This window comes from Achroia grisella, unplaced genomic scaffold (assembly GCF_030625045.1).
Source record: "Achroia grisella isolate CSIRO2021 unplaced genomic scaffold, CSIRO_AGI_Agris_v1 utg352, whole genome shotgun sequence".
NCBI classification, from domain to species: Eukaryota; Metazoa; Arthropoda; class Insecta; order Lepidoptera; family Pyralidae; genus Achroia; species Achroia grisella.
The window spans coordinates 202,116-213,756 of record NW_026712812.1 but is presented as its reverse complement, the minus strand read 5'-3'; positions in this window follow the sequence as shown (position 1 = coordinate 213,756).

Genomic DNA, 11,641 nt, shown 5'->3' with positions numbered 1-11,641 from the left:
CGTTTAAAATGAATATTCAAAATCGTTTAAAAATTTCAAATTATACGTAAAATAAAAAATTGGATTATTTTTTTCGATATCTTAATAATATAATAAAAATAATTAGAATTTTATACCATGAAAGACGAATGGAGTAGATATTGAATATTTAATAATTAAAAATTATTAACACATGGAAAATAAATAGTTTAAAGCTCAGCACAGTATTATGTTATCTGTGGTTGTAGTTACTAGGTTTTATACATCGGCGCTTGTTTCAGCCTGCATCTTTCACCTGCAGACTTCTACCTTATATAGCAGACTAGGTAAAATTATTCAGAAACTCTAGCATCAATTAATTTATAAATGAATACCTGCAAATAGAATGAACTTAAAGAAAAACGAAATAGTTTCGGAATGTTATATTTCATGAAATATGTTTTCAACTTTTACTTATTATATAATAATATAGGTATAGTGCGTTTAAAAAATACAGTTTACCGTTAAATCTAATAATTAAATTAATGTATAAAATAATTTACGTAATAATTAGTAGGTGTAATGGGTTTTAAAAAAATAACAACTATATTTTATATCTAATAATATTATAAAGGTTAGGGCTGTATGGAATAAAATAATAATTGCGTAAATGCTGTATATATATTGTAGTCCAATGTGTTTCTTTATTGAAATAGTCAAATCTGGATTATATTTTGAGCGAGTCGTAACACAGTTATAGTACAGTTATAGTGCTAGTAGCGCTGATCTGCACTTTGATAACGCAAAAAGAGTCGTATTTCTATATTCCGTGAACTACGCATTATTCTAATAGAATCACTAAACATGAACTTATACAAAAGGAGCTTATATATTCTTGGCTATAAAGCCTGCCATGCTGTATTAAGAGATAAGATAATATATTGTCTCTTTGTATTTGGCTCCGACATTCTCGTGGTCATTTTATCATAGGAGTCTTACAATAAATCTGCAAATATAGCATTTTACCAACATCAGAAATTGCGAGGTTCTTATTTCGATGATATTTTTCTGTTTGATTATTTTTTTAATTAGTAGTTATTTTATAATTACACCTAAAACAATCTTATTAGCTCACGGGTTACCACTTATTATTACACCAATATACCTACAGAACATTTTTCTTCTCTGTTCAGTGTACTAATATGATAGTGGATAACATGGCTGTATATATTTATTCCTTTCTTCCAAGTAGGTAATTCTACTGTTAGGAATTAAGAAAAAGAAGGTACAACATAAAATGTAATTTGTAATAGAACTTTGTATTTACTTTTAATAATAAATCATAATAATTTATACTGATACAAAATAAATAAACCATTTTGGCCATTCAGTTCTAAATTAAGCACAGTTTGTATTATGGACACTTAATTACTGACAGAAATAGTCATTAATATTGCTTGTATGTAATATACTAAAAAAACACTTAGACCAATAAACAATCATACTCATGAATAAAAACATAGGGTTCGAATTAGTAAACAACATTAGGTAAGGCAGACTACTTAGTCGCCACACAATCGTGGTTGAAGAAAGTCAAGAAAATCCGTTATTGACCTATTTTTGTAAAGAGTAAAGTTTTTACCTTGTTGTGAGGAAAGAAACTTTCCGAACAGGTGTGATATTAAAACACAACTATGTATGTAGGCACATTTAACTTTTATGTGTTGCATATATAAACTTATATATATCGCTGGCCTCTAATAACTTATTTACTTCTCCTGTAGAAAAGTTACAACTCCATTGGAATTTTTGCATCATTTAAGAAATCTTACGATTCCAAAGATTATCTGACCAAAGTCATTACGGCCCTGGATATACTATACACATTATAAAGGTTTGCATCTATATACTTATATATCTATAACACTATTTTAATAATTCGAAAGTGTATTTGTACTTACTACAGATATCAGAATATCTTAAATCCATATGGAAACAACGATACATAAAAAGTAAAATGACATCAATAACTTGTTAAAATAAAAATAAATCAAGATATATTTTTGGAATTATATTTTGTAGATTTTTTATGATGCAATATGACAATCGCCTATAAACATGAATTCTATCATGGATATTATCGTAATTATATGAGGACTTCAAAATCCCCATGCGTTACCATTTTTAAAAACTACGGCATAATATAATAAAATACATTGTAAATTCACTACCAGATATCGTTTTTTTAAACTATAAATTGCTTCGCATCTGAAATAGCTAAGAGGTACTTTAAGTATTTGCATATTCCTATGTGTATAAATTTGTTAGTTGAATATCTTGCCTGTACTTCTTAGTTGAAGTAACTAGACGGATAGTGATAAAAGCTTAAGACTTGCATAAGTGGCAGAAGGGGTCTCATACGATTATTTTGTGTCTGACATATACGAACAAGTATCAGACGTTTATTGCGTCTATCATGTAAAAAACTACTTACAAAATGATTATTCGCATGGCAGCCGACAGTTAGTATTCCATCCAGAAATATCACTAAAATATTATAAGTGAATGACAAACGGCCCTCGTTCAGGAATTTCGATGGTAAATATAACGGTTTCTTGTCATTGTTGTGTAGTAGGTTATTATTAAAATGATATTAGTAGGCATAGTAAAAAAAATGTGTTAACTCTAATCACCCTGCAAGTAGTAACAATCATTAGTATATCTGTTCGGAAATTGTTAATGGAGATTTGTATTTTTATGGAAATTTCTGTTCCTGTAGCATATACTTATTATTTTGTCATGTAACTATATATAACTCGCGATTGAAATATTGGTCACATTAAGTTGGAGCTGAATTGTGTAACGTAGTGGCTATTGTTTCTTCTTGAACTAATAATTATTCTTATTAAACTAATAAACTAATTGAAAGTAGGTATTGTTTATTTGACGGATGTAATTTTCATTCATAGTAATTGTTGTATATTAAACTGTCAAATCCTTTATGTATATAATTACAAATGATGCAATTATAATATTCTTACACTGAGTTATACTCAGCAAAACGTCGCATCATCTACGTGGACCTCAGTCTCACCTATTTTAGCTGGCAAACATTTGCTTTTAAATGTATAATTCGGTTGAATTGTAAGATAAGGCAGTAAAATTATAGAATAAGAGGCCTAAGACCATAGTGCCGGAATGGCAACGCATGAGTGATGTCATAAGCGTCATTTAATATTGTTATATCCGTAGTTCAGGTATATAGGTAACAGTTACCACTTACTATTAGGTGAGGTGACAGCTTATCTGTCATTCTTATTTTTAAACTATTGCTTTAAGTACACATTATTAACATAGTTAAACCGCTTTTGATAGTAATAATTTATGGTAAATAAAGTTATTTACCTATCTCGAGCTTATTTGCTATTCTAAAGATATAAAAAAATAAGGAAATATTGCAACAGCTTCATATCAAGCCTTTGGATGTTGTAAAAAAGAGGTTGAGGCTTTAGATATTTCAATTCCAGTTGTTTTTATAATGGTTAGTTGCGCATCAAGTTACTGGCGTTATTACATTGCATTTCTTGTAGATTCTATTCTATTTAAGAATTGAAACTCCATTTGCAGTAAATAGGTATACGTAATACTCTATACGTAAACCAGCAAAGCGAATAGATGCCTATTTTATTTTTAAAATTCAATACGGAGACTTTGCTCTCGGGACGCAATCCAGTATAATGCTAAACCACAATAACCACTGGGGCCGAAAGCCTCTCTGTTATTGCACAGTTTCCATACACTTTGATATAATAAAAAAATTCATATGAACATAATCTTGCTCTATTCAAGAATTCTTTTAACCTCCCTTATGGTAAGGAATTGTTTTCATGTTTGCCGTAATTGATTCTAAATTACAATTTTATCTTGTCACGCTACGATATATGCGCTATTCCTATATGGAATTGCTAAAATGGCGACGATGTCTATACCGTCTTTTACTGGCAAAGTTTTATTTTATACTTATATAGGCAAAAAGAAAAGACGTGGTTTACGGAAATATATATATATTAGGAACGATGGTCAAGAGCGTATAATAAAAGAAGTATAAATTTAAATACAAAAATAATAAATAATACATTTCTGAGTATTCAGTACAGTATTGTCTTTTTACCTATATATATTTTAAATAAAATTACAACAATTTACTAGCTTATATCCTAATTTTTTTGAGATTTTATGTATATCCTTAGGAATTGTCTTCACATTAAATGTTGAGATACTGCCTATTGTTGTATTGTAAAAAGTGACAGTATAGACGGACAAACAGACCCATTTTCGTATTTATAATATTAGTACAGAAGATAAATGTGGATTTTATATATCGAGTATTTATCGGTCCTATATGTGGTACAAAGTTTATATAATTGGAGTTAAATAATACTTTTTCTTAATATTGCTGTTATTTGCTTTATTATTACTTTTAATGTAACTGTAAATTTATCTCAACGTATTAAGTATATTTTTATCAATATATGTATATGTTCAATAACAGAAGTGTGAAAATAGTTACCTTCAGCCATAATGTTGGATACATTATATCATACTGGTTCTCATACATTATTGAAGACGAAAGGAAAATAATAAATATTCCGTTATAGTTCTGTAGCGAGGTACCCGCTGCATGTTTAATGATCCCACAGTTTATAGTGTACTACATAATACGTTAACTGTGAAATATAATCATTCCTTATTTCCTTTATAAATTAGGGGTATATATACATATACAGAGTGTATTGTTTTTAATTCCACTTTTATAGATTAAAGTTAAAAGTAAAAAAAGATCAAACGCCTTATGGTCTAAATTACTGTTAATTATAATAGCCAGTCGAGCTGGATGGTAGGGATACTGAGAAAAATTATAACGTGTATAAATGACTGATAGTGTTCTTTATGATTAATTTATTTTTATTTTTATTTTTAAACAGAAACATGTTTACAATATTACTGAAGAATATTCACAGAAGTATAATAGTCTTGAGAATGTTGATGTACTCTTTAGAATTTATGTAATTCCAATATATACAAATTATTTTGACTTTGACTTTGGTAACTACATCGTATACACTGCACGTTACTACCACATATGGTTATCGCTGATAGCTTTTTGTATCTATGGGTGAAATAATATTTTAAAACTTCAATTATTTGTTATAATATAAAATTAATTTCGTTCTTTAATTTGTTCGTACTTAATAGAGAAATTGTTAAAATTGTTAAATTTATTAAAATAAAAAAATGTATCACGTGATCTAAACAAGTTTTTTCACTAACAGCTAGAAGATGGGCAAAGAACATGCAATTCGTGGTAGTCAAATTAAGATATTCACTTCTTGAAGGTCAGAACCTACCGTTAGAACAATTAAGTTGATAATGTCATAGTACAACGATATTCTACCCATAGCACGATTTTTTGTCGCTCCGAAGAAGTTTTGCTTTAAAAACAAATGACAAGCGGTTTCCTGCCAATAAATATTTATACTTGTTATTAGTACATAATCATGCATTTGCACATATAAAAAAGTTACGTTAAGTTTTTTATTTCAATTACAAATGAATGTAAAATAACAATTCTGCTATATTTTAGACATTTATTAATTAATGAAGCTTTGGAAACAAGTTAGTAACTTGGTAAGATCTGATCTCATATTATATGTTCTCGATTATAAATATAAATATGGTTATCTGTGCATATAGAAATGATTTAAAATATTTTTTATGTGTATAACTATAGTTGTAGTAATAAACAATATATATAATATGACAATAAAATAAATATTTCTAGGGCAATCAGCAAACTCATACATCCTAGGACAAAAATAAAGTTCTTGCTTTTATAGTTTTTATGTATCTTACCAAGTTTCTTCTTTATTTATTTGAGTGCATATTGTAATAACACTATCGATTCTTACTTCGTCACTACTTCACTTCATCCCCAGGACATCGTAAAAGGCGACTAAAGGAATAAAACACAAATACATAAGTACAAGAATAGGAAAAGTCGAAAATAAACTCTATGACGAACAGCATGACTATTGATTTGATTGATTACAAATGCCATGCATGATTAAATAACGTCAGCACGTTCCTCATCTAAGTAAACTTTATTAAGCAAATGTTTATTTTTCTGTCAATTTCATAAAAGGGATTGCTTATTCTCAATAGCTCGTTATAAATATACAAGTTGTTGTTCGATTGCGTCATTGCCCGTTTAACCTATTTCTGTGGTCACGCACTCCCCACCGTCTACCCTTTCGCTAAAGCCCCTCAACGTAGGGTGCAATGTGCATTATGTATAATAAATGCATAATGATTATATAATAATAGGATTATAATTATGTTACAAATATAGCATGAACATGATCAGCGATTTCATTAGATTGAAATAATTCTTAACCTATTTTTGTAATCTGTGCTACCAGCTACTATAACATATTGTAAAACTTTTTACTAATAGTGTTTGATAAGTTTTATAAATTGATATACACAATAATTCTTTCTATATGATAGTTTCATATGACAACGTCGAAACATTTTCCTAGAACTAATAGCACTTTGTAGCTAAGTGCTACGCTACCTCTACGAAGAGTCTACGCGGTGACTACGTGTATGAATTGCATTATTATTGATAACTTTAGTTTTGAACTTTTATTATTTAATCTTCTACATGGCTAAAGAGATCTAAAATAGCTGTGTAATATTCCGTTTTCTTCATTCCCTGAGTTTTAAATTTAAACAATGTCAAACATGAGGTCCACGATGAGACTATATTAAATGTATATATATTTTACACTATCTTTCCAATTTTTATTATCTTGTCAATTTTAGACTGATTTTAGTGTTTCTTTAATTGCAAAGTAGAAGTAGGTTTAATTTTTATAAAAAACCAAATTAAGGTTGCATTTTCGGTGTTCTTAAGACTTGTTAGAATACTATTATATACTTACTTGACATAATCTATTCACATGATGAGTATAAATAGTGTACAAAGAATCACAAGCAGCCATGTAATAAAAATTAGAAACATACCTATTCTATTACTACCTATTCTAAGACGGTAGTGGCACGATATTACCGGTTTATCGGCCGATCTTAACGTTCTTTGAACTTTGAACGACCCTCTAATGTAGCTATAAAAACTCTGAATTCCTATATTTTTGTAGTACGACATTATATTTTTATAAAATAATGATGCAATATCCTTATATATCGTAACAAACCAAAACAAACCATTTTAAGATCTCACTTAGATCTCTATTAACGAACTGCTTTTATTTATCTTCTATCGGATTACTTGTTTTTTTTTCCTTTTTGATCTGTTTCTAAAGGTTGTTGCAGTGGACAAGAAATAGACAGGTTACAAAACTAAAAAAATATAATCAAATCAGTCTGATAATTTCATACATTAGTGCGTTCAGTCATTTAAACAAACACAATAGGTTTATACAAATTTACTAGAACATTCCATATGTATAAAAAAAATCTATAGCCTAAACAAGTATGCATGTGGTAATACTGTGTGAGTAAAACAAGTCAGTGCACCCTAACAGTTCCCAATGGATACACAACGAAGTTAGTATACATATTAATGAGTGTGTTGGCTAACTCTCGTAGACATTGTACAAGATTCGAAGCGTTGGCATTAATTTAGATTGGGGAAAACCGCTTTGGGACCGGCTTTACTATATTCATTCCATTAAACTTATATTATTGTTTGTGATTGTCGTTATGATAATCATTACTTAGGCACACTTTGTATAGAGTGGTCTACGTCCTCTGTCTCACCTATTTCTGTTGCTGTTGCTTTCTTGAGTATTTTGCGTAGTAATGCTCACTAAAGTGTTGGGTTTCCTAAAATATAGTTGAATAGCGATGGCTTGCTTATCCGACATATCTACTAGTAAACGAGTGCTGTAGAATCCCTACTGTACTCGTTTACTAGTAGTAGTTTACCAGCATTAGTTTGTAGGGACTAGTCTACTCTAATCAGTTTCTTCTCGTTCTTCGCATTTTCAGAATGAGCAACAAAATAAAAATAGCTATGAATATTCAAAATTCTAATAATAATAATTCTCTAATTATTAATATAAAATGTAAATTAAATTTTAAAAATTATTTTCAGTGTACCAAATAAACAATTTTCTTTCTTTCTTTCTTTCAAAAGTGCTTAAATTAAACTCGATTTGAATAATGAATTTTCTATTCTATTCTCTCTTTGTAAGGTGTATTTCTATTTTTATGGTACTGAAATTACAGGGTACGAAAGCATGACATTGTAGTCAGAATGGAAACGCCTGAGTAAATGCCTCCGGTGCTGTTAATGTACAATTATATATATATTTATAAATGTATATGCCTATTATGGTTGCAAATTACCATCAAGTGGGTGTTATCAGAATATAATTTAAATCAATTCCTGTTACATAAAAAATTCTTATTATTCTATAAAAATTAACAATTCATAATCTATTACGATAATTTGAAATACCTATCTAAGTATGCTATCTAAAATGGCGGACAAATGATTAAAGCACTAGTGATTCTAATGAAAAATAGCAACAGTTGCATGTTCCATGTTCTATGCATGATTTTCTGTTGCCACTCCTATTAATCAGTGTATCGTACGTATTGTAATAATTGCACTGGCTTTCTACACTGAAACCATAAAACAATAAAGTATGTTGCATTGCTGCATATAATTCAAGTGATTTAACAATGGTCATTATAATAGATTGATGATAGATTCAGTAATGCATTTGTTTATTGTTTGTTGAGCAAATAAAACTCATAAATGGCACCGAATACAACTGAAAATTAATGAAAAATATAAAGAAACCTGTCAGAGTCCAATAAGCGTATTTTAACTATTTAACTTACCTTCCTTCCTCAGAGATATTTGAAACCAAGAAAGTGGTAAAATATCTAAAATGCATTTAAATGAGGTTTCGTATGTATTCGTGTTATTCAAAAAATATTTATAATAAAGTTTATTTAAATTCAATTCATTAAGTTAAAAGGTTAAAAAAATATACTCCTTGTAAATTATTTGTTCCGATAATCCACAGTACGCCATCTAGTTCCAATATGTAATTTTATTTTATCTGTGGCTCCTAAAGCAGCACTTAGGATGTGGTTAGGTACTGAACAGCTGTTAGAAATAGTTATATTTATGGATATAACCGATGGTAGCGGGTTCAATCACCACATAATACAAACATTATGTGGTGATTGAACCCGCTACCATCGGAAGTAAGTCAAACAGATAGACCATCGAGGTCGCCAAACAACTGAAAAACAATTTAATAAGGAACTACACCAAACATGGAAATATGTGCCTTCTCCTAACTAACGTGTAAAGTTCTCAATCATTATAACTAAACAAATTATCGAAATGTTGATGAACTTAATCACAGGTCATTTATCACAAACTTGGGCCATAATCGATAAAATCCAAAATAATTTATCGCTCAGAGAATTGGATCTAGTTATCCATTCTTACAATAATAAAATTTAATATGTTAGTACGTATTAACTGTTTCCCACTCTACCTGCGTATATAGGAGTAAAAAGTATTCTTGAGCCAAAAGTACAATATGATCTATCTCTGGACAAAATTTCATTGCCCACCGTTATGTGTGAGTAATAAATATTTAAATTCAAAAGCTAATATTTATAAAGAGAGAGAAGATAGAAGTAAGGACCATTATTTAAAGATTTTAATATGAAAGTGAATTACGAAATAAGAGATCATTGCACTGTGTAAGAGATGATATTCATAAAAGGAAATCTCCATCAGCCGTCATATCTGAGCTCACTCAACTCAGATATGACGGCTTATGAGGACGGGTGGAGAAAGACGACATACTACGGCGACTACGGATTTTTTTCTATAAATATTATGAACGCTACTTGAAAGACAACGTTTAGAATATGATAAAATATTTAAAATTTTATAAGACGTAGAATATAAAGTTATGTCTATTTGTGATAAAAGTGGTATATTACGGTACCGTACGGTATATACGGTTTAAATTAGCAATTTGACAGTTATTGATTTATTTTACACTTCTATTACACACCCTTGGCGCAAAATTATAACAAAATAATTAATAAAGCTGATTAGATAACATTAGGCTACATTCGCAGATGGTTATATACAGAAACATTGCGGGTGTTAGCAAGAGTTATGTAGTAGACACAAAAATATCAAAATCTAGCCAAATGGACCATTTGCGCATTATTTATATAATACAATAGTAGTTATTAGCATCTGGACGGGACAGCTGCTCATATAAACGCAGTATACATCGGCATAGAACATTTACGCATACGAATGTCCTTTATATTATAGTTTGTACATGATTTCTTCTGTATTTATTATATATCTTTAGTAAGACTATTGTTGCAATAGAAAGTGGTAACTGTAGCCTAAATGATCAGTACCGCGGACATCACACACACAGGAGACACAGGTACCCACGAATGCCGATGTACCAAGTCAGTCTTTAGGATATCCAATATGAGCATTAAATTTCAAGCTGATTTATTATCTTTTTTTTTATTAATTGGGATTTGGCAACTAGCAATGAGTTTTTTTTTTTAATTTTCTGTTATACTTATTTTATCGTATTTCAATATTTTTTTATTTATTTTATATTATAATCATACAATTGTTTTTAGAGTTCTGTTAGTGATAGAGTAGTGGGACTGGATGGATGTGGCGGTCCCGTTGCATGCGTCCGCGCTTTTGTCCCTAGGCAATACATGAAAATTAGTGGTTTGCACAGACACTTGTTATATATCGTTCATTGTACCTATGTCGAATATTGTTAACTAACTAATATAGTTGTACGTACTTACTTTGTATCTTTTTCTTTGTTTTTTTTATACCTTTTGTATGTATATATTCTTTTACGCAAATAAGTTTTATTTATTAATAATTAATACACTAAGCTGAGAACAGAGTGTGTAGTAACTATTAATATAGGCCATAAAGCACAGTTCACTTCTTGCTACCATAACTCCAGAGTAAGTGCACCGCTTAAGAAGTTAATTTTGGAATTTTAAGAAATAACACTGTAATCTCCCTGAGATTCTGTGAAATAGGGCATCAGTAACGTAAGACGTATATTTAACGTGATGTTCACTGAAGATTACGTTAATAAGCACAATAACGTCGGCTGTATGTGAATCTGTTTATTATAGCTTTAACGATCTAAAATGACTTGTCTTGCGCTAAAGCTGTCTATTTGTAATATGTATTTTATTCTGCAATAAAATATAAATAAAAGGACACTACTGACTTATAGAATATATGTGTAAAATTGCGGACCTATCCCAAAAGATAGATTTCTTCCAGTTAACCTTTGAGTACCTGAGAGGAATTGTGGAATGTTAGAAATAGGTGCAATAAATAATACGCGTCACAATGAAATATATGCAAACATATATATAAATTAATATAGTCTAAATAATAATAAATTATAAATATAATAAAATAAAAAAAAACAAGCATATATATACATATACACACCAGAAAGGAAACAAATATTGTATATAAGTGGAGAATTAAAAAATGTTTCAAATGAGTGAAATATAAGCGTGGATAGAAAATGTAGCAATAAAA